The sequence below is a fragment of the Gouania willdenowi genome, chromosome 15 (assembly GCF_900634775.1).
Source record: "Gouania willdenowi chromosome 15, fGouWil2.1, whole genome shotgun sequence".
Taxonomy (NCBI): Eukaryota; Metazoa; Chordata; class Actinopteri; order Blenniiformes; family Gobiesocidae; genus Gouania; species Gouania willdenowi.
In genome coordinates, this window is record NC_041058.1 from 29206114 (window position 1) to 29232483 (window position 26370).

Consider the following 26370-nt stretch of genomic DNA (forward strand, 5'->3'; position numbering starts at 1 on the left):
ATCGACATGGCACAAACCACTGTCTACCAGTGTGACAGTGCCCGGCTATGGACAGTATCTGGATTTGGATGGAGATGAAAAAGCTGGCTTAGTTAACCCTCTGCCTATGGAGGCTTCTCTGGCGGCTTATCTGGTCCCATCTCACAATCATGGTGTGAATGGCCCAACAACGTTTCCGTCCAAGCACTGTAATTCTCCTCCTCGCAGTTGGGCAAGATCTACAGAGCGCAGGCAGGCACCGCTCGTGCACTGAGCTCTGTCACCATTCTGCAGACCTATCAGGCGATGCGTCTGCTTGGTTTGCTGCCCCGACAGCTCACTGGCTCCTCTCCTTAATGAGGTCAAAATCACCACAGACTATATTTCCTGTGTGCCCCGCTCTGCAGCGCTCTCCTTCGGCAGGGGGATACTGTCTACCGTGCTGGCGGAGAGACACCTGTGGCTGACTGTCAGATATTCCGAAGAGAGACCAGGATGTTTTTTTAGACGACCTGGAATCTGCCGCAGGTTTGTTCGGACAATGGCTCGACACCATTCAGGCACAGTTTGAGTTGGGGAAGAAGGAGACTGAAACCCTGCGCAAACATCATTCCCAGACGTGACTCAAAACCTAATCAGCCGTCTGCAGATGTCTGCAGGCCTGCAGCACCACCACAAGAGGGCTGCACCACCATCGGTTTTTAGTTTACAACTGGTGAAGGTCTAGTCTCCTGTGCCCGCAGGCCCCACGCCACTTGGCTTGGAGCAAAGGGCTCCCTCAGAGCCTCCAAAAGGCTTCAGCGCATAGGCGGAAGAAACCACACTCCTAACTCTGGGCTGAGTGGAGGGGGACCTCAGCAGCAGGGAGACACTGCTGTCCCTCTATTGTTGCCACAAAAAAGGCGCCTGCCAGGTTCTGTTCAGGGGTCCAACCCCAGAAGACATTCTTCTCTCCTAACAGAGACTGTTAGGAGAGAAGACCCCCCTATGCACACAAATGCACATTTGCTACTTCTGCCCCTAAACCCCAGTTTGGGTGTGTTGAATGCAGCTCAGGTAACTGCAAAGTTTTGCAATGTTCGTCACTTTCTGCCCCATTAAAGGTTCACTCTGTGCCTACTGCAAAAGTTCCCCTGTTGGGCTCAATAAACAGTGCATTTTGTATTAAAAAACCTGCAAGTCAAATAAACCTCATCGGTCAGGTGAGGCTGCTCCCCTCCAGCACGCTAGAGGTCAGTAGCACTCCACCTACAGTGCTGCAGGTCAGTCGGCTTGCTATGGGTTACCGGTTACAGTTCCAGGTCGGACCTCCACATTTCTCTTCTGTAGTAAACACGGGTCACATAAAAACCGACCTGTGACGTCCTCGCCGTAAAGACCGGACAACAGCATATGTTGGCTAACAACAGGCTCTGGTAGTGCCAGGATAGGCCTAGCAAGCCACTGGGGCTATACCAATTGCTACAAATATTCGAAGTGAAAAAAGAACCGGTTGGATCAGATGGAAAATGAAACTGGAACGAACAAATGGACTACGGCTTGGAATTCTTAACAATGGAACTTTCCTTCAGAAAGCAGAAGAGGTAGTGGAGGTGATGAAGGAACATAAGATTGATATACTCCGACTTTCTGAAACAAGAGATAAAACCAAGGGACGTAAAGTCATACATGGGAATTATGTTTACATCAGCAGCAGAGATGATAGTGGGGAGCATGGAGTGGTCATAGTAGTAAATGAAGACATTGTGGCATGTATTACCAACATTGAGAATGTCAACAACAGGATTATGAAGATCAGTGTGAAAACAAAACATTAGAAATTAGCTATCATTCAAATATATGCACCACAACAAGGAATACCTAAAGTTGAGAAGGACGCCTTTAAGGACACTTGCAGCACGGATGAGCAGATCATAACCATGGGTGACTTCAATGGCCACATAGGAACGTAACAACAGGTATTTGAAGACAATATTGGACACGTTAGTATAGGGGGCAGAAATCAGCAGGGAAATAGTATTCTAGAACTTTGTGCTAGAAACAACATGAAAATAATGAACACCTACTCTAAACATTGTGACAGTCATACACATGGTATGGTTGGAACAGAGAGGAATGTGATTACACTAGGAAAACAATGATTGACTTCTTTGTGTGTTCCAACCATAGAACAGTGAGAGATGTATAAGCAATACCATCAGTCTCTTTAGACTCTGATCACAGACACCGGCAAACCCCCGTGACCCTGAACAGGAATAAGCGGGTCTGAAAATGAATGAATGAATAGTGAAAGTTAGGCAGGCAGGTACACGTGTGTTAGACTGGTGCGCATGAATTTAGAAGCGATCCACCACACAAGCACGCACGCACGCACGTTTCCTCTGGAAGTGTGAGCCAAACATGATTATAAAGTTATTCTCAGTCTGATCGCTGTTACATCTGCTTGTATATTAATTACAAACCTTGGATGATAATCACCCCTGCACTAAGAAATGTTTAATAAATAGTTTTATTTGTACAAATGTCTTATCAGATTCTACCTAAACCGCAGCAATGGTGCAAACAATTTATCATGCGCATGTCCCATGGAATTAAACCAGGGAAATCGCACCCGCACATAGACCCCTTTAAAACACAACAGAGTATGTACACCTTTTTGTACATCCAACCTTTAAACACACTCATTTGGCCATTTTTGACAACTCTACTTAAAGGGGACATATCATGCTAAATCCACTTTTTTTAGCCCTTAAATGCATTTTGATGTATATTTAGATTGTTTAGAAGTACAGAAAAGTTCTACCTGCTGCTCCCACCCCCTCGCTGATTCTCCTCCACTCCAAATCCTTCCTGGTCCTGGTCCCGGTTAAAATAACAGGCCGTGTCATACAGCTCCCGGTGGTCACACACCTCTACGATTAGCTTCTCCTCAATGGTTGAACGGGTGAAAATACTGGTTTCCGTGTTGCCTGCCTGACGTCATTGCCAACAAGGACTCTGATTGGCTTTCGCGCCTGTGCGTCACACGAAACAGCCGCTGGAGTTCAATATTTTCAACTCAAGCGAACGGCGAATATCACGAAAATCGGGAGCGCGCTTGCTGCAGCCATCGCTTTTCACGCGCAAATCAGTCCACGCCGCCCCACCGGCAAATAGTTCGCCTCCTAGCGCGTCTAAACCATTGACTTTGCATGTGATCTGTTCGCTTGTGCCGCAAAAACGCGTTTGGTGTGAACGCAACATTAGACTTTAAAAAAAATTTACATCCGATATTTGTTTGGACCAGCAGAGGGCGCTGGTAACCCAGTGGTAGGTTCTGTGCAGTGAAGAAGAGATCCTATGCTAGCAGACAGAGCTAATAGAAAAAGGCGACTTTTACAGATATTCATGTAATATTACAGATATTCTTTCAGTGCTAAAGGGGTAAGGAATCATTTATGAATATGTTTAAGAGTAGAAGGCGGCCAGAAAGAAAGTATTAGCAGTTTCCGCCTGCCGGCTCAGCATTTGGACAAGCGAAAGATAAATATATAGCGGCCTCTGCTGTTTAAAAAAAGTACTGCGATTCAATTTTCAGAAAATCAATGTGAACCGTGATACCTATGAATCAATTTTTAACTGCCTTACAATTAATCGTTACATCCCTAGTCCCCTTTAAAGCAGCTTCTTATTTTGCAGTTGAATAGAAACAGCAAAATTACGATAGAATCATCCAATATACGAAGCAAAATTTTACTAATAGAATGTTGTTGCCTTGTGTCTACTGTTTGTGGTCTGTTCTTTTTTCTTTTTTTTCCTCAGTGAGTTAATGGTGAGGTTAGAATGAGTGAGGATACAGCTTTTGCTTCTAAACCTTTTAAATTCTGACTGTGGTGTGAAAGTGAGTTGGCCAAAATAGTCTATGTATAATAAATACCACAACTCGCCCACCCACCTTTGTCAGGCTAACTCACAATCCTCTTTAGGATGGACAGCTGGCATCAGGGTATGTGTTTGACCTCTAGGGGTCACAGGGTTAAACTAAGATACTCATGGTGAGGAGTGGAGGGAACTGAGGTGAAGAAGCTCAATGATCCCTAGAGTTAAAAATAACCAGCATGTGAATCACATCACTGCATAATAGCACAATAATAATAGTGATATGGACATTTTTGAATTAAGTGTAAGAGTAGCTCTTTACCTTCTTTTCGGCGATGTCTCTCGCTTTCCTCAGAAGCTTCTCAGACAGCGTGTGACGTGTCAGCCGGCAGATTTTGACAGCCAGCATGTGCGGCACGCCCAGCAGGCACGCCTACACCAAACCAGCATGTCGCGGCGAGCTACTACTACCAACTACTTTTTCTGTAGTAGGGTGTCTCAGGTGTGTGAGAGCATGAAGCCATCCTCGTCTCTGTTCATGCCTTCTTCACACGCTCCCTGATTTCTATAGCCTCCTTGATCCAACATTTGTGTTTGTTTTCTTTTGCCCCGATGATCCCAATCAAAACGTTTATGTTTTGTTTGCATCCCAAGTGGGCCATCAACAGAGCAAAACAACAGGTAAAGAACAAACAGAACACAAAAAAAACAAAAAAAGCATTATAAGTCCAGGACAGCAACAAAACTATAGTCACATACATATCTGGGGGATAACAGAACCAATCCAACACATCATGAAAAAACACAACATTGGCACTGCAATAAAAACACAAAACTTCTGGTACACTCAAAAGACATAATCGACCATTTCAAACAAAGAAAGAACATCAGAAGGAATGTAAAAAGGAAACGGCAACACAACTCACAAGATCGTAAAAAGAAACAGCACTACAGGAACACCTCAAATCTGCAATATCAGACCACTGCAAGCAAAACATATACGTTATGGATTGGGACGGGGCGAGGATCATCGGGGCAGAAGAAAACAAACAAACGATGGATCAAGGAGGCCATAGAAATCAGAAAGTGTGCAAAAAAGGCCATGAACAGAGACGAGGGGGGCTACTGTACATGCTCACACACACCTGGGACACCCTACTACAGAAAAAGTAGTCAGCGGGGGAGTGGTGCGCCCAGCAAGGCGGTCGGCTGTTTTGGGCTCGCCGTGACATGCCGGTTTGGTGTGGGCGTGGCTGGCCCAGTGGATCTGAGAACTCTGCTGGGCGTCCCGCACGTGCCGGCTGTCAAAATCTGCCGGCTGACACGTCACACACTGTCAGTGAGACGCATCACTGAAACTGTCAAGCAAAAAAGGTAAAGAGAAACATCTACTCTTACACTTTTTAACGTCAATAGTAGTAAGAAGACATGATGAATGTTTCTGAGCTAATAATAATGGTAATACTAATCACATTTGGTAATCATTTTAACATCATCATTTTGAACCAATTAAGAACTTGTAGGTAAGTTAAAACATTTTTAAACATCTATAGAGCATAATGATGGAATGAATGAGTGATAATACAAGAATCTCATTTTGTAAATAAGTAGAATGAAACAGTGTTTCATTCCTCCTGAATAGATTTATTTCTATAGTTTTTATTATTTCTGGTAATCTCCCTCCTGATGTGGAACCAAGACTTTGTATTTTCAATTCATGTTCTAATCAAGATCATTTCTATCATTATTTTGTGTGTTTTGTTTGTCTGTTATTTTTATTATTTGTTACATGTTTCTCTTCTTTTGTGTGTTTTTGTTGTTTTTGTGTTGTTGGTATTATCAAAATGATTCTCTATCGGTGTGTTTTTGGTGTCGTGTGGTTGTTTATGTGGTTTTGTATGTTTCTCTGTTATTTTTACATATTTTGTAACGATTGTGTATTTTTTAACGATTCAGTGTGTCTGAATTGTGGTTTTGTGTGTTGCAGTTAAAAGTGAGTAATTTTCTGTCTTAGTGCGAGTGATTTTGGTGTAATTTTGTGTTTTTGGTGCCATTGTGTGTATTTTGTTATTGTTTGATCTTTTTATTAATCAGTTTTTTGTTTATGTGGTAATTTTGAGTTGCTTGTAATATTTAGTATGATCATCATTTTTAACAAAAATATTAAACATTTAGATGTTATTTTTTAACACTTTCATTTATACATTTTCCAGTCTCTCTCTCTCTCTGTCTGTCTGTCTGTAGTTACAGTATATATTTTTTTTAGATTTTTCAAGACAATTGATAATGCATTTTCATTATAAGTTTTTTTTATTTGCCGAGTACAGAATTTTAATTTCTAAACTGGTGAAGATCGATGTTGGGTGTTTTGCAGTCAACAGGAAGCCTAGTCTATATAAGTCTATCAAATTCACATTTTTGATAGAAATAGATGATAAAAAACAAAAACAAGATCTGTACATGACTTTTTATCTTGAAGAACTCCTGCCAGATGCATTATCGAATAGATTCATTTAGCTATCTTAAGTAAATCTGGTCAATATTTATTTATTTTTTGTCATATGCGTCTTTAGTTTTTGCCTAGTTGTTTTCTTCTTCGTCCAAGACACACAATTGGCCTGCAAATCTCACGATACATTTGATCGTGTGAAAGCTTTTAGTAAAACTGCTCCTGATCTTGATGTTATTTGTGTGAAGAACAAGACCAAACATGAATACTATGCTCTATTTTAAGTCCTGCACTTGCTCTCTTAAATCATTATTGCATCCAAGCTTGAACACATTGGTTAAGATCCCGTCAACTTAAATAGATGTAAAAACCGCTGTACTATGCCAACACCCCCCCCTTTAACTTTCCTTTGGCTGCCACCATTTCTCTCTTCACCTTCTTATCTTTGTCCAAAACCTGTTTTATATCCCAGCTCTAATCAACTCGTCCCGGCCGATAGATGTGCGTCTAAAAACGGAACAGTCTTCGTAATCTAAATCGTTACATCTCCCCTGACATTACCGTGGCATTTTTGTCATGGCAGAGGTAAGAAGAGTGAGGATCAGTTCACGGGGACCGTAATTCTTTCCACTGAGGGAAGGTGGGAGGGGATGGTGGGCTGGGTGGAATATTCATATTAGTGTGGAATTAGGCTTTTCTTTTTTTTAGATGTGCTGGAAAATCCGGTAGCGAGGAGAGCACCAGAGTCCACACGTGTCCTTATCAGCGATGGCTGAGGCCCTATTCATACTCACTGCTATCAGCGTAAGTCTTTTTGACATTTAAGATAAGCATCTTGACGGAAAGCTTCCAACTAGGCGGTCGGTGGAGTTGTCAAATAATGATGGAATCCTACATGTTTACTAGTAAAATATAAAATATCATCCTTTTAAATAGTGTCTGGATTTGACTGTTATCGGGCAATCTGTGAACCCTTGTGCTAGCGCTTCCAGTATCTGTGGAAAGGACAGGGGTACAGGTGTTAGCGTGTGCATGCTGATGTGTCTTTGCTGATGATTTCCATCAACACGCACATGCACCGCGATATCTAAAGTTTCAGCAGCAGCATTCTATCCACTCCTAATCTGCTAATATTTCCAGAAGAATTATCTGAACACACTCACTCATTTGCAAATACATTTGGATAACAGAGTAAATAAGAGTGGCTGCAAACAGGTAGTAAAACATCTACTGTAACCCCTGCAGTTCGGACAGATTAAGGTAACCAATAGTTGCCTGTGTTTATTAGGGTGCAGCTCTGGGTAAACAAACAAATTATCCTTGGATAACAGTTTCATCCTTTTACTATTGGACAACAAGGACAAAGGGCTTTGATTTGGAATTGTAATTGTTTTGTAAAAGTTGAGCTACAGTAGAGGACAGGGAAATCACCAGAATCCATAAAGCACAAGCATATTTTTACTTTAAGAATAGAACGTCAGTGACTGAATGCAGTGCAACATTTGCACATGTAACCTGTGTCCTGTGTTCCCCAGTAATGGGTGAGCTATACTGTTGACCTTGGAGTATAATATCTAAATCTATAGTTCTAGAAAAAAACAATATTCTACACCAAGATGCTGCAGTTTGATAAATCACAGGTTCATTCAATTCCAAACTCAGGTTCAGCTAAAGGGAGATTGGTAGTAACACTGCTGGGTAAGAAAAAAATATATTCTCCAACCTACATGAACACACATATTTGTTATTTAGTTTAAAAAAATAATGTAACACAAAATTATTCACAATCATGTTGCATCCTGTATGTTGTATCTCAACTTATATGAAACAAGATATATTTATAGATCTTTGAGCCACCCTTAAGTCAACTAAAATGGCACACAACCAAATGTGTATCAGTGTATAATGAACATAAATGTATCCCTTCTAGGACCCAAACCTAACAAACCAAATATCAGTTCTTTACAGAACCTCAAAATGCTAAAATAACAGAATAAAATAAAATTGTTGAGTTCAAGCTGCTTTGCTTGGAATGTTACTCTGCTAATTATTCAATCCTGAGTTTATTTATGATGTCATTTGTGTCAGTTTTGGTTACCTTGGGCCTGAGGATAAAAGAAAAATACCTGAGATCTCAGTGGAAAGGAAAAAAAGTATTAAATAAAATATGAAACTCCATAGTTTGCGCCTTTGATTTGATTCCTTACTGCTCCTAGGACTAGTACCACATCCCCACGTCTGCGTCCTCAAGAAGGATTCCTCTGAGCAGCAGAGATGATCTGGTGGTGGTGGGAACAGCTCCTCTGTCACCAGTGAATTGTCTCAACAATAAACCCTACACACGACACGCATGTGCAGAAAGGTATTGTTCAGTTTCAACTTTTCCAGTCCATAGTCCATTTGTTAATTAAATAACAGCATGAAGTTTGATCATGTTGAAAAACCAAAAAAACAACTAAATAATATATATTTGACATATTAAATTTAAATTAAACACAAGATCTACATATTTTGATTTTCAACATACACGGTATCTTGCTTTTAGCTTAGCTTCTAGGACACAGTTCAGCTAACAGCGATGAGTGTTAAAACATCAATCATATCTTTAGTTCACACATGTTATATCCTGACTGTTTACTACCTTCATCATACAACAACTCAAAACAACATAACACACAACTTTATCGTTTCATAAACATATTATACAACCAGGGTTGTGCTAGTTACTGAAAAAAGTAACTAGTTACCGTTACAAGTTACTTCATTCACAAAGTAACTCAGTTACTATTTTGATTACTTAACCAAAAAGTAATGCGTTACTGGAAAAAGTAACTTTTGAGTTACTTAGAATTAAAGAGTGTATTATGTATTTTGGGTCATTTGTGTCCATACAGCTTCATATCAGTGCTGTAATAATGTAATAATCCACTGTTGATCAACTGCTATAAAACAACCATAAATGATGTGCATATAAAGCACAAAACAGCTGCTCCAAAATTAAAACAGTAATTTTTCAGCCTTAGCACAGTAATGTAAAGTAAGCTGTGCATATTCCAGGTGCACATTCTGCTGTTAAAAATGCTTATAAAAATATGTGGAAAAACTAATTCACAGCATTTTTCTCAGCTACACAATGCTAAACATATCAGGCTAATGAGCTGCTGTTAGCAGTGACTCAGCAGCAGCGACAGGCTGCATATTTACAACAACATACCGTGCAATAGTTTAGCTGACCTGTTCCTGGATAACAGTCACAGTCCGTTAAAATCCAGCCGCAGCGTTAGCTTAGCTTCACTGATGCATCGTTTGGAGACAAAAATAATGTGCGTATTTCCACTCTGAGAAGCTCGTCCTGCTCTCGCATTGACTCGCCATGATTGGCGCACGTGATGTAAACAGAAACACGCTGACAATGCTTCTTCTTCTTCTTCTGTTTAACCATGTTTGGCACGGCGTCCTGCAAAAAAAATGTAGCGCCACTGTAAACAGGAAGTACACTGCAGCTAGCAAAGTAACGAACAAACGCACAATATTGTAACGGTAACAGCGTTATTTCTTTAGAAAAATATTGCGTTACAGTACTAGTTACTGTAAAAAGTGATGTTGGGGCGGTAACGCGTATACAACTTAACACTAACTTCAGGTGCTAACTCACAGCAGCATCTCCTGACGGGAAAAAACATGTCAGCTCCTCAAGCTCACTTTCAGTCATTCCTGGTTCTAACACTCCCTCTGACAAAAAAAATATAAATCAAGTACTCATCATCATTTTGAACCGTGCACATAACTATTACTCTGATTACAGACCTGTCCGTGGCTGTTGAAGTAGCTCAGAGAGGAACAATTCTTTCCGCGTGTGTGTGCAGCATGTAACTAGCAGCATGGCCTGTGGATGAAGTGTGCATGTGCGGTGCGTTCAAGGGCAGTGCGAAACTAGAGTGACAGAATAACCTGAGTTACACACAGCAATGACAGAATCTTGAGCATGCATGTTTTGATCGTGGGGAAACTGAGAACCAGGAAGAAACCTATGCAAGCACGGGCAAAACATGCCAGCTTTTTACAAAAAGGTTCCCAAGCTCCATGCTACTCCACCTCCATTTGATATGAAGCAGGGAATTATAGCAATTTGAATGACTAACACCTCAAATTGTGATCAGGGACTTTATTTATAACTGTTGCACACACAAAACGGGGACTGAAAAATGTGCACAACACATATTCACGCAAAGTTTGTAATACGTAGTGAGTGTGCACACCGACCTAGGCCCACAAACATTTTGGAGACATGAGAAAAAAACAGTGAGGTGTTGAATTGATGCCAGATTCATTTCATACATTTAATGTCCTCACGTATCAGAGTTATAGATCTGTAAGTTTTTTCTACCTCTACCCACCCAGATATTTAATGAACAGCATCAAGGAAAGGTGACAAGGGTCATTGTATTTTTGTGTAGTTTATTCAAAGTTATGCTCCTCTCCAAGTATGCTGTAGGAACTTAACTCAGTACAAACTTCCCATGCAGTACAGATAACTTCTCATGTGAGGACATGTCTTATGGCCTCCAAGAGTGATTAAACATACATCATGAAATTACAAGAATTCAAGATATACTTTCAGATCAAAGTAGTCAGAACTACCTATGCCTCCAAGAAGTGTTTCTTCAGTGAGACATTTTAAATTTTCAAGATTCAAAGTGTTTATTATCAAGTCCACACTCGATGCCACGAAGAAAAACAAGTGTGTCTGCGCGCGTCTGCAGCAGACTGCAGCATGTTCGTGCACACTGCTGTGCACCCACACCCACACAAAATGTGCCCTGCTACAATAAACTCTCCTCTGCACCATCAGCCCACTGTTTATTCACCTCTGCCACATTTTAGACTGTTTGCAACAATGACAACCAAATAATGTGCTTTTATTTTATTTTATTAGTAACCACCAAAAATATAATAAAATCTGGCCTCCATCACTCACAAGCACCTCTTCCTTGTTCTGAAATTGCTTTTCCTTGTCTTTCCTGGCATGACAGAGCAAAAAATGTAATTGGTGGAAAAACCATTCATGAACTCCTTTGCATTTACCATTTATGGTAGAATGTAGGTGTGTCGAGGGCGGGATATAAAGGGAATTTGCATTTGGCTGTGATTTATGAAGGAAAAAGTGCTCAGAATTTTATAAATCCAGAAGAAAAAAAAAACAAACGGCGCAGCAAATTTTCAGATTTCTGGCGCACACACATTTTCATGATTCTACACATTATATTTATAAATCAGGCCCCAGTAATGTAGATTGTGGTTTGTTCCAATAGAAAGGTGCACTGTGATAATATGAACTATAGCACTAAAAGTGCTCAAGGACGTTAAAAAGTCCTGTCATGTACATAAACAGCTGTATTGAAGGGTGAATACAGAAAATGAGTGAACAAGGTGTCAAGTGTCAAGTTGTCTTACGACCTTAGCTTGTACCTGGACAACAAATTTAGGATGAATTGATACCGGTTTAATCCAGGACTCGGTCACCTTGGTTTGGCTCGGTTTGCATTCAGAGCACAACTTCTGATCCGCTCCGAACAGGCTCTGGTGCAGTTACATGAGTTAACCGATTTAAGGCACCGTTATTGGAGTAGAAACTTCTTTAGTCAGAAAAACAGATACCTGAAGAAGAGGCTCTCATCAATGGGTCAAAGAGAGCGATTAAGAGTGCGCAGAACTTTCTGCCTTCTCTGTTTGTTCTTTCACACATTCAGCAATGGTTTTGGTGGTTTCAGAGCCCTGTTTTGTGACCTCGCCGGTTCTCCTGACCACTACATCATCTCCATTACTTCCTGTTTTTAGTCAGCGCTGTTAACAGCATTCCTAATCGCTCTAGAATACATTTGAATGTTCACGCTGCCCAAATGAGGCAGAATATCCGAGCAAACAAATCCTAGAGCATTTGGATCCATTGGTGTGAACGCACCCTTAAATTAAACACTGAAAAAAATTGACACAAAGTTCCAAACAGTGCCCTGCAAGAAACTCTGGTATCATGTATCACTTCTGTTTGCCTCCTATATTTCTTTTTTCTTTTTTTGGCTAAGATTTTGGGGAAAATATTCTAGACAGATAGAGGTAATGTTTAGTGGCCCGTCTGAATCTTGGAGTTGTAATGAAGTAAGTTTCAGAGCATTGAATAATCGAGCATTTGGTGGATACCAAGGAGGTCAGCCACACTCAACACATTTGCATGCCTATGTCTGACTAAGCGTTTGTGCAATTCCAAATTTCATTTTAAATTCAGAGTAATCACAGCATATTCTAACATCAGCAAGAATTATAAATGCAGCCAAGTTGAATTTTAAAGGAAATTTTTCTTGCAGAGTGTGTCTGAAAAACTAAGAGCCAACATGTTTGACAATCATTATGCCTGGGAACCTTTTTTTATGCTGCTGGTTATTCAAGGCAAACTTGTTTCCACTCTTATTACTGCAAACAGAGTGGCCTACCTTTATCAACACCTATAACACACCTAAAAATGTAGTTTGAAAGTTTTACTCCTTTGAGAGAACATTCACATAAAGTGGAAACTCTGAACAATTTCGATCCCTTCAATACTTATTAGCTCTTCCTCCAAAATAGGCCAAACAAGGTAAATATATCCATCCCATGACAAAAAGATAGAAACTCCAAAAAAATAATCAAAGATGACTTTTACTTTCTAAAGGAGTTTGGATGAATGCCAGACAATGGGTTATCAAGATACAGTGCATTCATTCTGTTCAGGCACGGACAATAAGAAAAGTGACTGACGGAGAATGTCACTAATAGAACAGAAATAATCAGGAGGAGCCCGGGAAGAAAGCCGCTACACGTGCGTGCTCATACGTTAGAGGGCTGTGGCCAGTCATCCACATAATAGAACAATCACTCTGTCACTCATCCTGTCCTGCTCCTGCTATTACGTTAAAAAATTACAAAAGAAATCCTGTGTTGTATCCGAGCTGCATTGTCCTTTTTCTGTCATTTTTGCTCTCTTCCTTTTCTTTCTTTGCTCTTTTACATTTGAAATCTGTCTTTGGCCACTACTATTCACAGTATTCTGTCATCAAGGTGTATTGTGTGTCTTTGGAAACCTTTGAGTACTTTGCAACTCTTCAAATTCCTGAATAAAATATTTCAGTTGAATATCACTTCACAACAGTTACCAAATAACTGTTGCAATTTCAGAAAGTTCACCAATATAGTCCTATTTGAAATGATAATAACCTCTAAGATACTGTAGCAATTATTAAAATGACCGCTAACCTATTTTAGCTTACTGTGCTCACAGATATAGTATCAAGAGCTGCTGATAGAAGTATTTTATGCTGTATTTATTTGATTAAAAATGTAAAGTAGAGAATTTTTTTTTAAAATCTTTATGTTACAGGTTACAAGGTAGGACCAAATAGACAAGCAAACACTTTTGAGTGTGCAGTCCAGCCCGCACGTCGCATCTAGAGGCCAAGTTGGGTAAATAATTAAAGGTGTGGTCAGAAGGTGTGTTTACGGAGGAAAGAGGAGAGGATTCCTTATTGAACTGGGTTAAACTTCCTCATTATTCAGGGCCGTGGCTCAGTAAAGTAAATGATAAATGTGCCTGAGAGCAGAGAAGGAAAGGTACCCAGCGGTGTTCAACACACAGGTAAAGCTCATTCAGCCATATCACTAAGACAAACACGGCAGCAAGCTATGTGTGCCGTAACGCTGTGAATTGGCTGTGCGTGTGAACGTCGTGCCTGAGTTGGGCACCCTCAGTGTGTTACTCTGTGCTGTGTAGCTTGGGGTGTGCACTTCAGAGGTGGTTGGGGATTGCAGCTGTGTGTGTTCTCTCTGTTGCACTGAGTGCAGTGTGGGGCGTTGGTTTAGGCATGTGAGGTCTGTGTGCGTCTTTCTGACTTGGCGTGTCTCAGCCGCGCAGCTCGGGTGCTGGTACCAGCCCGGAGCATGGTGGTGCCTGTATTGTTGTCTTTCAAGCAATATGTTGTCCTTTTTACTATCTCCTTACATTCACCACTGCAGCCAGGCTGAAATATGACCTCCTATAGTCAGGCTGCTGCAGCCGTTGTGTGTAAAGTTTAAGCTTAAAGGTCCAGTATTATGCTATTTTTCACTCATCTTCATTTGTTCTAAGAACCCCAACTACAAATATTTGAGATAATACTTTGTCAGACTGCCCTGTTTTTTTTTTTTTTTTTTGGAGTTTTAGCCCTCTAAAAAGTCACTTTCATGATGCTTCTAGAAACAGGCTTTTTTGGGGCATTCATGCATATGCATGAGTGGGCGTGTCTGTAGACGCAGACTTCATGCCTCTCTCTTGGAAAGGGAGATCATAATAGCAATTTTGTTTTGCTACCCACACACGTTTTTGTTTTCAGCCAAAAAACTACACATTACAGTAAAACACATGGCTATTTAATTGGCTATTGTGATTGTGAGTCCGACAAACGCTGCTTCAGGGTGTGTGTGCCGCAGCAGCACGGGAGTCATTCAGCTGTTTCAAACACTCACCGGAGCTGCTACGTCACTTTCTTGTCATTGTCACCTATTCCGACCACATGAATAGTCCATTTAAGACAACAGTCCACTATTTTGTCCAACTGCTGCGTTGCATTGGGTCACAAATGCGTCAAATCATGTCAAAGGCAAAACAAAGCAATATAACGGCTACAAAAAGTGGAACTGATTGTGAGTGCTCACACTGTGCTTATAGATAGTTAGATACTTTCAGAAGAAACATGGAAAAAATGGCTAATAAGAAATGTTGTAATTAACTGCATTCAGTTAAAAATGTTGACTGAATGCAACAACCCTAACCCTGACTGTTTCCTTTCTTCTCAGTCTTCACTTTGTCTTGCCTGCAGTCTTTGTGACAGTTAACATGATTTGCCTCGCACGTGCTACATTTATTTATCTGCATATTCTCCTTCCACTATTTAGTGCGCTATAACTGATCCGCTCAGAGTACATGACAATCAGAGACAAACACGCTAAATAGACTGCTCATGGTATTTTGCATGTTTGACAGATGCATTCCTGTTTGCGTGGGGGTAGTAGATCACCCGCAACTTTGTGTCGTTTGGTTACATTTTAATGCACCAATCCTGTGTAAATCATGCCCCAATTCTGTGATTGACATCACAAGCCAAATTTCAAGAACAACTGTCATTTACCCAAAATGTTCTTGTTTTTAATATCTCAAAATTAAACTGTCACTGATATGTATTTGGTCACAGTCTAGACATGAATTACACTATTGTTTTCTGCCACGGTGTGATCTCAAACCACTTGAATAAATGAGGGCAAAAAAAAACAGCGTTTATTTTATGGGTTCCTGTATTTTTTCCATAAGTATGGCTCCTCACTCTGGTGGCACATTTTCAATCATTATTAGAATGTCGGCAGCTCAGTGCTTGCAGGCTTTAACCTTTGGTATGTTTGGTGCGTGATAAAAGACGAAAGCACTATCAATCTTTATTGTCTGGCCCCCACGCTGTAATTGCATTCAATAGTCCACTGATTCTCTTGTCTGTGTTAATGTTGGCGAGCAGAAAGGAGCCAGATGCTCTCTCTGCATAACACAATTGTGTGCTGATAGATACATAGGTGCACCAACAGTCCAAGCTAGAGGAGGGGGAGGAAGATGATATGCATGTAAGGGTCTGTAGAGTAGAAAATGTATGAGGAACTAACACAGGCTGCAGGTAGAACCACGAGCACTCTGGTTGATAAATTGTTGACGATATAGATTGTGAGCACAGTGTACGCTGAAGAGGATTCATAGTCTGGTCAGGTTGTTTATGCATCTATCAGCATACAGTATATAAAGCTCTGGAAAATTAAGGGACCTCTGCAAATTTCTTATGAAAGCAGTGCCTCTATAAAAATAGAAGCTGTTGCATTCCAGTGTTGAATTATATCACAAGAACAATTCTATTATCATTTACTTTAATGGCAAAGTCTAGAAACCTAAAAGAAGCTAATCTTTCATCCCCCGCATGCATGCTGTCCTCATTCAATAGGACAAAGTAACATTTGGCTTTGCACAACATGCATCTACATCAAGGTTGGCCCAATTCTTTGAATTTAAGCCCATTTAAAAAGTCTCTATTTTGAGGGAAGGCCGAATGGACTTTAAAACATCAAAAATAACTGAGCTTATTGGCATACCACTAGAAGTAGTGATTGTAAAACAGATTTCCTGTGTTTTTAGGGAGTAATATAAACTTCTTGCATTTTTCAAATAAAGGTGACATCTTAGCTATTACATAATGTATATTTAAAAACATAATAATTTGGAATAGTATCAGAAGTTTCTGAAATGAAACTCAAATATAAATTCTTCCAAGAATTTTATACTCGTCCCTGCGTGTGTGTGTGTGTGTGTGTGTGTGTGAAGCCACACTATTATTCATTTCTAGAAGAGAGAGGGATGAAAGGATGGGAAGGACAGCTGGAGGAGTGCCAAACACGTGATTTGATCTCTATGAAAAGTAAGACGCTGACAGAGGGAAAGAGGGACGGCATGAGCGTGACAGAAAAAGACAAAAAAAAGAAACACACTTATAGTGCTTTCATTTCATTTTTATACCAAGATTGATATTGTCTGCAATTGTTTGGATTTAGCCACTTTCTTTGTGGGAAATATTGTTGAATTAATTGTGTTTGTGTGCACAATGTGTGAGCTCCTTGATTCCGTATTACCTGTCCCTGCAGGAACCTACCGTACATGTCAGGTGGTAGTGCTAGTGTTTATTGTCAAGCCGCACACTGTGGGTGTGCCAAATGTTGGGTGATGGATTCGGGGGTGTTGTCACATCCACACTAAACGCACAAAGCATGCAACCCAGAGGATCAAACCAGATGAAAAGTCAACCTTTGATATCGGCTTTTCTAATGCTGTCTTTATATTTTTTTCATTGGCGAATGGTGCTCTATCCATTATCCATCCATAAAATAATGTATTGTATTTTTCTGTTCCCTTGTGTTTACCGTCGTTGATTTGAATCCAATGTTTTTTTTCTCATCCCTGTTACAATGCTCTAGAGGTTATGTGCTAATTAATACTTCCAGTAATCCTGTTTTTGTTGCACTTTTTAGTGGGCCAAGGCTAACAGGCTAACTTTCATTGATTCCCAGATGGATTACATGTAATTCATGGAACTAAGTCATCCAACCTACAGTCATGCAGTCATAAATTATAGGTTGATTACACTTTGACCGCAAGGGCCAAAAAGTCTTGGCACATCTGCTGATTTTCATGATAAGATAATGGCCACGCTATTGAGAGTCCACTCTTTATAATGTTGTTTACTGCTGTTGTATTTGTGTGACTGTTTTATGTGCATTCATTTGCATGTCCCACACATGCACTCAGAGGCAGTGGGGCATGCAGCTCGCACACTACATACAGTAATACATTGCTGAATATCAAAGGAAATTAGCCTTCACCTCGGTGCATGGATCTTAGCGAGTTCCTTAACCAGAGGAATGGGCTTTGAACCAGGCAGATTCCCCCATGGACCAAATAGCAGCCCCTCCCTGTAGTGCTGCGCCGGATAAGGGCCGTAATTCCCACTTTTAGGTTTCCATTAATCTGATCCTGACACAGGGGAGACGGGCTGCTTTGCATATCGCCTTCCCAAGATGGAGGGCTATTTACATGATCGCCTCCAGATTGAATATGATCAGTAGCCCACCTCCTCCGCCGTCCTCTACAGCTCAGACGGAAAAAAATGCAGATTTCTTTTTTCAGTGAGTATTTGCAGCATTATCATGGATGAAATATTATTCACTTAGGTATATTCGCTATAGCGTTTTGATACTTCTCAAGTTAGGCTTGATGGATACATGTTGCGGATATTAAAGCTCGGCGCTTGGTTCCCTTGACGAAGGCCAAATTTCGTTTTATGAATGTGACAGCACAGATGGATAGACTGACTCATTTATCATTGCTCACTGATAGCACTAATGTGAAGAGGACTGTCCCCCATACACACACAGGAAATTCTTTTCAACAGATGTGAGGAACACCAGTGAGCAGTGCTCCATTTGAAACCATGAAGGCAAACCCCCATGTAAATGTATCTGTAATGAATGCTGCATACAGAAGGTGCATTATTCTCTTTCTGCTACATTTATTTCTGAATATTAAATGAATATGATAAATGTGAAGCGTAGGGGCGGGAGCGGCGGGAGGCAATGGAAGCAAAGTAAGTCGAGGATATGAGATGAGTGATATTGTTATTACACCACCGACGAGGAGCTGCAGAAGTTGAGACTGTGGCATGGTGGGGGGTGAACACAAGCACATTACACCCTGCCACACTAACTCCTGATTCCATGTCCATATGCCATCATCCACCCCTTGAACTTCTTGTTTTATTTTGTTCAGCACATCAAGTTGAAACCATTCCACACACGTGTTTCAGTTCTTAGGTTCTCTGTTGTAAAACCACAACTTAAAAATCAGTATCTCATTTTGCACACAGCATTGTTGCTTAGTTAATGGCCATGGTTACATGTTTTTTTTAATTCGGAATTAGTTATTCCAAGTTAAATCATTCGGAATTCAAGTGTACTGCTTTTGTGTTTACATGAAAATATTAATTCCAAATTGAGGTACATGGAAAATGGGTTTATTCGGCTTTCTTTCATTCCGTCTATCGGAAAACAACGCACAACAAACCGTCTATTTTCAGCTACAACACAGATGACCACATGAGAAATGTTTTCACTAATGCTGCAGTTATCAAATATTTTTGTAATCGGTATTCTGTTGATTTTTTCACTGATTAATTGGATAAATTTCACTTTTTTGGTTGTAAACTATATTAATAGTGTGTTACAAAATATGATAGACCTCTTAAAATGAGCATGCAATTGTTAGTTATTCCTCAAAATTGTATTCGAAATTCTTTTTCACAACTTCAACACTTCAACTTAACAGTAAACAAATGCCAGGGCAAATGCTTTTTTAAATATACAAACCATTTCATTAGGTTTATTATAATAAAGAAAAGCAAAATGAGTGTAGCCACTGCTATAATCCATCTGGTAAGACCTGCAGCTTCCTCCACGGTGCATGAGGGACCTGTCCAGACAAAGCTGTCCATGTACTGTGAGGGACAAAAAAACAAAACATTAATTAATACAACAAATTCAATAAACTTGCTCATAAGTAAATCTATATGCTAATGAATGTAGCTTTGATTATATTTAGCATTTGTTTCGTTTGTGAGTAGTTTTTTCTTATTATTATTTATTTTTATATTTTTGGAGTCATTATGTGTATTTTTGTCATCTTTTTTAGCCTTTTTTTGGAAAATTATTGTTTTTTTTGTTGCCATTTCAGTGTGATTCTGGAGTCATTTTATGTATTTTTTGTATAAATATTTAGTTTTGTGTGAGTGACATTTTAGCACATTTGCTTTCTTGTTACTTATGCCTCATCACCATTAACTCATAATACAGGCTAAAATGCATTACATTGTTGAGGCTGCGAGTTCGAGTCCGCTTGCAGAAGTGGCATTCATGTGAGGATGTTTTCTTTTCTGGTGCTGCAGCATCATTGTGGAAGAACTGTTATGGTAGTCTAGATGCATCTTATCTACACGTTCTCCACCTTGCGAAGTGTAAAATGGTCCCTCACTTTTGACATTTTCTTTCTTTTTCGCACTACACCAGTGTCCACGTCTTCCGCCTGTGCCAGAGAGAAAATGATGCGCGTCAAGTAATTCAGTCCAGGTGAAACATGATGGCGCCAGGGACCGTCTACAAAGCGGCCGTGACATGGACTTTGGTGACATTAATTAAACAAAGCTTCTTTTGCAATCGAATTATTCGAGTTACTCGAGGAATTGTTTCAGCCCTAGTTTTCACTGTTTTTTTTATTGTATTTATGAAGCAGCAGCTGGACAATATCGCACTGTTTCACTTTGCTCCACTGAGCAGGAGAAGAGAGATCACTGGTCAATAAATACCAATAACTAATATGCTGATGTCCGTGTGTGTGTAATAAGTCCATGTGTCTAAGTGAATGTCTGCATGTCTATTCTTCCGTCCATTCACTCTTTTTCATTATATCCACTAAGGCTATTATTAAATAATCAGTTTTGGCTTGAGTCCAGGCCGCCATTTTGGATTATGTCGTCACCAGAGCGTCATCGCGACTGGCCGAGCATGCGCAGAACAACCGGAATTAACTTAAAGCAGAATTAAACGTTTACAAGATAGAGGAATTATTTAATTCGGAATTAGAATAAACCAGCCACCGAACTCAGATTTAAGTTTAATTCAGGATTACATTTGCATTTGGAATGAAGTGTTTATAAGGTCAGTTTAAAGAGGAATCTTTATTCTGAATTAAAGAGGAATTAAAGCTCACATGTAAACGTGGCCAGTGTGATGAAAGAACAAATCTATGCATAGAGTCACACATGGATGTGAAGGTTGACTAAACCCATGCTATGGTGTCTAACTCCCTGCCAAGTTATCACACTCATTGGAAAATGATTGTTCTCATGTTAGTTATTCTGACACAAACGTCTACCTTGCCAAATGTAAAAGGTTATCTGTGCCACAACTCTTCTTTAGTTCACATGTAAATACTGCTAGGTACTCACCACATGTCTTCAGGCAGTCAATCTAATGTCTGTGGAGAAAAAAAACCCAAAACATTTCAGTTCTTCTGGAAGTGCATTTCATGCTTTTAATTGACACCATCGCATGTTAATTTGAAGCATGTCACAGATGTGTCACACCAGTAAGCTGCCAGTGTCCGACCTCATGTAATGTCGAATTACATTCCTGCTGCTCATGGGCGTGACATTAGATACGCTTCTCCAAGGCAACGCCAAGCGGTTCAATCGTAGCGGAGTAGCACAGTGGGTTTTTGTCTCCTGTAAGAGGGAAATCATTGAGCAAGTTTGGTTTAATCGCCTGCTTTAAACTGCTTCCTGGTTCTGTAGCACTTTATTAACAACTGCAAACTAGTCTCAAAGAAAAACTTCACAAACCTCAACAATGCTCCACCCCCAAATCACTTAATATGATTTCTCCTTGTATTATTCCCTCAGTTATATGAGTGGTGGAAGAGACACTGAGGCAATGTAGATGGAAAGAGTGCATTTATTTCTCTTCTGTAACATCGCAAACTCAATGGCCACATTTACATGAGAACTTTAATTCCCTTTTAATTCAGAATAAAAGTTCAATCCTCTTTAAACTGACATTGCCAACACTCAATTCCGAATGAAAGTGGCCATTCCGAATTAACCTTACTTCAGAGTTAGGTGGCTGGTTTATTTCGACTTTAATTCCAAATGAAATAATTCCTCAATTTTGTAATCATTAATATCGCTTTAATTTTTTCCAGTTCTTCTGAGCATGATCGTGCTGTTGAGATGACACGCCGATGACAACATAATCCAAGTAGACTGCCCGAAGCAAGCGTTGGACTAAAGCCTTAGAAGATATGGATATAATGAAAAGAGTGGATGGACGAAAGCATGAACATGCAGATATTTACTGTCCATGGACATACAGACATCGGCAAACAAAACAGACTTCATTAGGAAAATGACGCCTTCACCAAATCACAACGCTTCTCTTATGATGTGCGGGTCGTCATAAAGTGCTCCTTCCACTCAAAACCCTGTGGAGGTAGAGCAGCCGTTAATCGCTGGCTTTGACTGACCAAAGTGCGGTCGTCTGCCTCCCTTCTTCGCTGCTCTATCGCTCTTTCCCTGCTCAGATGACCAAGGTGAAATGTGAAAAGATATTTATTGTCAAGCTGTTGCTTCAAAACTACAATCAAATAAAAGTGGAAACAGTTCTTATTATGTTCTTTGTTGTAGCCAAAAAGAAAAGGTTTGTTTGTTGTTTTTTCCTGATATACTGGATATGTCACGTTCGCCCCCTGTCCAATCAAAACCCTTCCCAACCCCCAGACCTAAAACAGAATTGAATAAACCTGTTTTCCATGTAAACCTTAATTCGGAGCTACTATTTTCATGTAAACACGAAGCAGAACACTTTAATTCTCAATCATTTAATTTGGAATAATTCATTCAGAATGAAAAAGCATCATGTAACCGTGGCCATTGTTTGAACCTCACAAAGCTCACAGCGTAATTGCTCTTGTTTACACTCACTCACATACATCTTTCTCTCTCTTTACTCTCCATCACCCACATGGTAATGAAGCCCCTCCTCTCTTAAAGGGGCTACGTACTCTAAGAAGTGTATGAAAAGCACAAAGGCTATTATTCGATGATGCACAAAGAAAAAGTGGTGCAAGTTGACAGGCAGCAAAGTAAAATCTGCGTGGTATTTAGCAGCAGTGATTTTGACCCAGAATCCTCTGTCTGGTAAGACTTTTTTGAGAAGAAAATATTGAGATTTAAACTATATATCACCATTTTGAGAAAAATAGACATAGTAACTTGAGTAAAATATTACTATTTAAGTGACCTGTCAGATGTTCACATTTTACTTGCCAAATCAAGACTAAACTATAAAACAAAATAAACATAACGCCAGCATAACATTTCACCAGTTGATCAAACTTTACGTTATCACCCTGTCCTAAATCATCTGAAATATCTGTGTTCAACTTATTTCTTTTGTGTTTAATGTTGGTTACTTGATCAACTAAAGGGCCTTCTATACTTATCTGCAGCCTGCCAAAAGACGGATATGATTTGGATTATTAATAGATCTTCAACATATACATCTTGCATGTACACTGTCCATAAGCAACATAAGAACAGTGTACTATACCTTTGAAATATTTTGGTCAAAGCCGGACACATATTAGAGTACGGACTAATTTATTTGCAATGGAAGACATTTATAAAAAGACATTTATTTTCTTTGTCATAAGTGGATTCTCTACTATCAGCCGTTCACACTGTTTATTCTGTTCCTCATCACTATCTACTTTAGATTAATCCATCCACATTTTAGTCTCTGGCAGACCAAAATAGATTAAAAGGGTCTTTGATCACTTTTAAGTGTCAAGGCTGTACAATGCTTTTCTTGCTGCGGTCTGAGCTTTCTCCCTCTTCTCTCTTTCTTTTTCAGATATCCGGGAGTTGGAACTGTCCGTTACTGATCTGTGGTTTGTGGTTCGACCAGGTTGTGATACTTGATGTACTTTCTCTCTGTCCTGTTCAGTTCTCCTCTTGCTGTCCACTAACTCCAACCAGTCCGGCAGATGGCTACCACCTCTATGCCTGGTTGTTCGAGAGGTCTTTCCCTGTTATAAAAGAGGTTTTTCTTTCCATTTTCGCTGATGCTTGCTCATTTTTTTCATGAAATCATAACTTCATACTGTAAGTAAGCTACTTTGAAACATTTACACAGAATTCAGGACCAACATTGAGAAATTAAATGCTCGGCTGCAAGTTAAGGCCACTTTATTGGAATACTGCTGGGGACCAGGACTCAAGGCTATCAAAATTGTGCTCGCCTAATTCAAAAATAAATCGCTTAACATCATTGGCTCCCACAGCCAGCCACCCAAGGCTGTCTCTTACTCACCAAGATGTTTGCGTAGACATGATGCTCCATCCCCTCCCACCCCCCTCTCCTTATCCTCCTCCTCCTCTACCCCTACGCCAGGGGTCTCCAGCCTTTTATTGTCTCTGAGCAATTTTCAAAAAATGTATGTACCGGAGTGTAAGATTGGTGTATGATCACTGGACAAATCTTACTGGTGTAAGATTTATTCAGATTGCTAATTTCCATATAGAACAGGTAAATGTGCTTAATTTGGATACACATTCAAATATATTAACACAGAACACATAATGTCCATATAACATTCACCAGCATGTGCATTTTTAAACTAATTAATGAACAAAACTTAAAACTTTCACCTGTAAATGCATTTTTAATGCTTCAAAATTGTGAAAAGGGAACTTTCCAAATTGAAAAACTTAAATCAAAATCACGTGCAAACGCACACTGTTCTTCTAACTAAATTTTAAACATTCTCAACAGTTACAAAATTGTAAAACAGGTCACTTATACAATCAAAGAAAAGTCAGCAGCATTCTGAATATGTAACTATGCTAATCTTTTCCACATTCAAATATGCTGTCAAAACATTTATAAACAGTGAAATAGTGTAACTTTCTGAACACACATATCACCATCATATGGTCACATCCATTTGCTGCAAAGTGAGAAGACTGGCACTGCATGGATTCAACCAGAGAGCTGTAAGCAGGAGTGTATGTGCTGAGGTTGACTCTGATGCAGTCATTTAAATGTTCATCGTCAGTCTGCTTCTGAACTTTGATTTCATTACGTTCATGTCTGGCTGATTCACACAAATATGTTGATCCAAATAAAGCAGCTATTTTCAGTGTAGCCTGGTGAAGATTTGTGTAATTGTCTGGCTCAACCAAGAAATGCTGTGAATGCTGCTGGGATTTTAGTCGAACATCACTTTGGAGATTTATGACCTCCATTTCCATCTCCACAGGATCAACACAAAATAGTTCAGCCATCTCTCCTGACAGCTCACTAATGTGTACATCCAGGAAGGGGTCGACAATAAATGTCACACAAGGCTCCAGTTTACCAAAGTCACAGAATCTGTCTGAAAACTCGTGCCCCAGCTTGGACAATAGGTCACAATATCTCTGTTCCTTAAAGACATTTCTTGCTTCTGAATGGATCTCCAGCATCTTTGCAAAAGCGGGAAAGTGCTGAAATTTTTTGATTTCCATTTGCTAAATGTAAAAAGACAGTTTTGCTCTGAATCCCTTTACAGCACTGATCATATCAGTTCCATTTTTGTCTTTACCTTGCAACTGCTGATTCAGGTGGTTCATTTTTTCAGTCACATCTGCCATGATGTGACTGAGCAACAGCTACAGGTCTACAACTTCAAATGCCTCGTTGGCCATCTTTCCTCACCTCCCATCCGCAGCTGCATGGAGGCGTGGAGCATGCCCATGTCCCCAAACGGCTGGAATCCTGCTGTTCTTCCCACCTGACCCCCTCCCCCAGCCAACCTCCCACCAAACCCCTCCCACATGCCTTGTCTCGAGTTGTTTGACTGTGTCATGCTTACATTTATGTTTGCGGAGGCGTTTTTTTTTTCCTGGTTTCACACTGCTTTCTCTGTTTAGGGAAATCAGTTTCAAACTGGCAGTTTTTTTCCCCTCACCCCTCCTCTCCTCCTGTTGTTGATCCCTTTTTCACCTAAATATGTGGGCGCTGCAAATGGCTGCTCCGGTGTGTTGATGTGTCTTCTTTCACTGCAACTACCAAGTCAAATTCCTCGTATTGTTCTAAACTGTACCTGGTCAATAAAGCTGATTCTGATTCTGATTCTGATTCTGATGAAAGCCAGATCCAACAACCACACAGCATCACTTAACAAGGTGGTATCTTCACCCCTCATCGCCATGAAAGCCTTAATGTCCTCTATCAAAGAAAGAAAGCGCTGTAGTATCATACCTTTGCTCAGCTATCTGACTTCAGTGTGAAGGAGGAGGTCACCGTATTCTGCTGAACATTCCTCCATGAACAGCTTGAAGCTCCGGTGTTGCTTGGCCTTTGCACGAATGGAGTTGATGATTTGAACAACAGGCTGTATAACATGATCAAATCCCAGGACTTTTGCGCAAAGAGCTTGTTGGTGGATAATGTAATGACAATTCAGGAACTTTGGAAAGTCCGGGTCAGCTTTACATAGAGCGATAAATCCAGAGTGACGTCCCGTCATGGCTGGAGCTCCATCAGTCGTCACGGCAACCAACTTTTCAATGGGAACTTTTTTTCGTGTTCGCACCAAGCTGGACGTCGGCAATCGCAGAAACTATTTCTGTTTTATTTTTGTGGTCCGCAAATAATGATTTTGCCACTGAAATCATCGCCTCTTTAATGATCTCGCCATCAGTGAAGGGCTTTTTGTGCTTTGTGAGGATGTGCGCCACTTTGAATGATGCCTCGGTTGTTGCGTTGGCCTTCTTCTTAGGTTAAGTGAACAGAGACTGTTGTTTTTGGAGTGTGTTTTTTAATACCTTTACCTTTTTTTACGGATG

The 26370-nt window shown here is 40.1% G+C and overlaps 1 long non-coding RNA gene across 1 annotated transcript in view; it reads left to right on the forward strand.

Moving 5' to 3' along the window:
* LOC114477197 (uncharacterized) overlaps positions 1 to 25288 on the forward strand; it is an 87044-nt gene extending 61756 nt beyond the window's left edge. The window contains exon 3 of the long non-coding RNA XR_003675678.1: positions 23393 to 25288. This is a non-coding gene — a long non-coding RNA (uncharacterized LOC114477197). The remainder of the gene's footprint in view (positions 1 to 23392) is intronic.
* The last annotated feature ends 1082 nt before the right edge of the window (positions 25289 to 26370 follow it).